The sequence below is a fragment of the Triticum urartu genome, chromosome 5 (assembly GCF_003073215.2).
Source record: "Triticum urartu cultivar G1812 chromosome 5, Tu2.1, whole genome shotgun sequence".
Lineage (NCBI taxonomy): Eukaryota > Viridiplantae > Streptophyta > Magnoliopsida > Poales > Poaceae > Triticum > Triticum urartu.
The window spans coordinates 383525126-383529072 of record NC_053026.1 but is presented as its reverse complement, the minus strand read 5'-3'; positions in this window follow the sequence as shown (position 1 = coordinate 383529072).

Genomic DNA, 3947 nt, shown 5'->3' with positions numbered 1-3947 from the left:
GCAAAGTTTTCAAAGTGCGAGTTTTGGCTCGATGAGGTTCTCTACCTTGGGCATATAATCTCCACCAAGGGCATAGCTGTTAATCCTGAGAAGGTGTCTGCAATTGTGAATTGGGAACCGCCTCAGAATGTGAAGCAACTCCGCAGCTTCCTTGGGCTCGCAAGCTATTGGTGAAGGTTCGTTGAGAACTTCTCTAAGATCGCGAAGCCTCTTTCCAACCTTCTCCAGAAGCATGTGAAGTATGTCTGGTCGCCTGAATATGACATTGCTTTCAACACCCTCAAAGAGAAGTTAGTCACTGCTCCCATTCTGACTCCTCCTGATGAATCCAAACCGTTCGAAGTTTTTTGTGATGCTTCCCTTCAAGGTCTCGGTGCAATGTTGATGCAAGAGAAGAAAGTTGTGGCCTATACCTCTCGCCAGTTGAAGCCCAACGAAAAGAACTACCCCACTCATGACCTCGAGTTGGCGGCAGTTTTCCATGCTCTTTTAACATGGAGACATCTCTTATTGGGGAGAAAAGTGGACATCTTCACTGATCATAAGAGTCGCAAGTACATATTCACTCAGCCCAACCTCAACCTCAGGCAGACTCATTGGGTCGAAATGATTCAAGAGTATAATCCGAGTATTGAATATACTCCAGGCAAGGCCAATGTAATTGCTGACGCATTGAGCAGGAAGGCTTACTGCAACAGTTTGATTATCAAGCCCTACCAACCAGAGCTTTGTGAAGCTTTATGCAAACTTAATCTTCAAGTTGTTCCTCAAGGATTCCTTGCCAACCTCCAAGTCTCTCCTACTTTGGAAGATCGGATTCGTGAGGCTCAACTTCTTGATGCTATGGTGAAGAAGGTGAAGATTGGGATTGCCAAGAGCCAACCCAAGTACAAGTGCTATCGTCTTGATGACAAGGATACTCTGTTCTTCGAGGATCGCATTGTTGTTCCTAAAGGTGACCTTCGTAAAGTCATTATGAACGAAGCTCACAATTCGCTCCTCTCTATTCACCCTGGAGGTACAAAGATGTACCATGACCTCAAGCAGTCGTATTGGTGGACTCGAATGAAGCGCGAGATTGCTCAGTTCGTGAATGAATGTGATGTTTGCAGAAGAGTGAAAGCAGAACACCAACGACCAGCTGGTCTCCTCTAACCTCTTGCCATTCTAGAATGGAAGTTTGACCATATTGAGATGGACTTCGTGACTGGATTTCCCAAGTCCAAGCGTGGCAATGATGCTATCTTTGTTGTCATCGACAAACTCACTAAAGTGGCTCATTTTCTCCCTATCAAAGAATCTATCACAGCAGCTCAGTTGGCAGAGCTATATACCTCCAGGATTGTCTCTCTGCATGGCATTCTGCAGTTGATATCTTCAGATCGTGGGAGCATCTTCACCTCCAAGTTCTGGGATTCTTTTCAGAAGACCATGGGCACCAACATCCACTTCAGCACAGCTTTTCATCCTCAAACTAGTGTCCAAGTCGAGCAAGTCAATCAAATTCTTGAAGATATGCTCAGGGCTTGTGTCATTTATTTCAGTATGAAGTGGGAAGATTGTCTTCCATATGCCGAGTTCTCCTACAACAACAGCTTCCAAGCGAGTTTGGGCAAGGCCCCATTCGAGATTCTCTATGGTAGGAAGTGTCGTACTCCCCTTAACTGGTCAGATACTGGTGAACGCCAACTTCTTGGCAATGACTTGATCAGAGAGGCTGAAGAAATGTGCAAAGTCATTCGTGAAAATATCAAAGCCGCGCAATCGCGCCAGAAGAGTTACTATGATAGCAAGCATCGTGACTTGGCTTTTGAGATCGGAGACCATGTCTACCTCCGCGTCTCTCCAATGAAAGGTACTCGTCGCTTCGGTATCAAAGGGAAGCTTGCCCCTAGATACATGGGTCCTTTCAAGATCATTGGCAAAAGAGGCGATCTCGCCTATCAACTTGAGCTTCCATCCAACTTTGCAAATGTGCACGACGTGTTTCATGTGTCTCAGCTCCGCAAGTGTTTCAAGACTCCTGACCGCACCATCAACTTTGAAGAGATTGATCTCCAAGAAAACCTGTCTTATCATGAGAACCCCATTGCTATTCTTGAAGAAACTGAGCGCAAGACTCGCAACAAGTCTATCAAATTCCTGAAAGTGAAGTGGTCACATCATTCCGACCGTGAAGCCTCCTGGGAACGCGAGGACCACCTCCGTTCCGAATATCCGGAGTTTTTCCAGTCCTAGATCTCGGGACGAGATCCTTTCGTAGTGGTGGAGTGTTGTAATGCCCCATATGTAACCTGCCATATTTGTATTCCAACTCTTGCCATTTCCAGCACTAAGTTATGATATTTCCTCGTTGTCGGGTTTTTGTCTTCGTGTTGCTTTTGTCTTTGTCATGCATCTCATATCATGCCAGCATGTGCATCGCATTTTCATACATGTTCGTCTCATGCATCCGAGCATTTTCCCCGTTGTCCGTTTTGCATTCCGGCGCTCCTATGTCCTCCGGTGTCCCCTTTTACCTCTTTTCGTGTGCGGGTGTTAAACGTTATCGGATTGGATCGAGACTTTCCAAGCGGCCTTGGTTTACTACCGGTAGACCGCCTGTCAAGTTTCGTGCCATTTGGACTTCGTTTGATACTCCAACGGTTAACTGGGGAACCGTAAAGGCCTCGTGTGTGTTGCAGCCCAACACCCCTCCAAAGTGGCCCAAAACCCACCTAAACCCCCTCCATCATCTTGGTCGTTCGATCACGATCGTGTGGCCGTAAACCATGCTCAATTTGGAGCCTCCTAGCTCCCTCTACCTATAAATATAGACCCCCCTCCGAAATTTCGGGCGAAACCCTAGTCTCCTTCCACCTCCCGTCGCCGGACGCGTCCGTTTCGGGCCGGCCGTGTCCGACCCGCGCCGCCGCCGCCACGTGGCACCTCCCCATTCGTCGCCGCGCCGCCCCACATCGTCGGCCCGCCAGGCCCAGGGCAGGCCTCCCCCGAGCCCGCGCGCGCGCCCCGCCACCCGCTTCACTCCGCCACCTCGCGCCGCCTCCTCACCGCCCGCGCCGCCCCGCTCCGCCTTCGCCACCGTGCCGCTCGGCCGCCGCCTCGCCTTCGTCGCCGGCCGCCGCGCCACCGCACCGTCCCGCGCCCGCGCGCGCCTCCCCGCCGTCCATCGCCGCCCCGGCGAGCTCCCGGGCCGGATCCCGCTTTCTCCGGCGTCCCCCAAGCTCCGGCCGGCCTCCTCCTCGACGTCAGCTTCTTCTCCGGCGACTCCCCGGCGAACTTCGATCCGCGTCACGAACCCTAGATCCAGATCTGGGAGGTTGACCTAATTTTTTCCCCATGTTCATTTGAGTTCATCTTGATGCCCTAAATGTTGTTGCAAGAGTGCTATGCAATGTTAGTTTCAGATTCTTAGCAGAATTTGGACATTTGTCATTTTTTGCCATGTTTAATGTGTGCCTCCTATGAACTTGAGCCCTACATGTGTTTTGAAGTATGCCATGCCATCTTTACAGGGATGTATGCCATGTATTTTTGTGATCTTTGTGGTGACTAGCACAAGCATGCAAAGTAGCTCTCGTGATGTTGCTGATTTCAGGGACTTAGAAATCTTCTAAGTCATTTCCCTGATAATATTTTTATGCCATGTATTCTTGTTGCTATAGAGTGATCCATGCTTCTTTTGGGCATGTTAAGTAAGGATGATTTTGAGATATTATTATGCTCTATCCATCCATGTATTTGTTTGCAATTATGGAGCAACCTAGCATGACGCAATCTTGCTCTACTTTTGCTATAAAATGTTCCTGGCAGATTGTTTACATGTTAAGCAATTTTGCCGAGGTTGTTGTAGTTGATCCGTGCATGCTATGAGAGTGTTCTTGCCATGTTTAGCTTCTATGCCATGTCTACTTGCTGGGTGTATGCTTAGATTGTCATGCCATGCC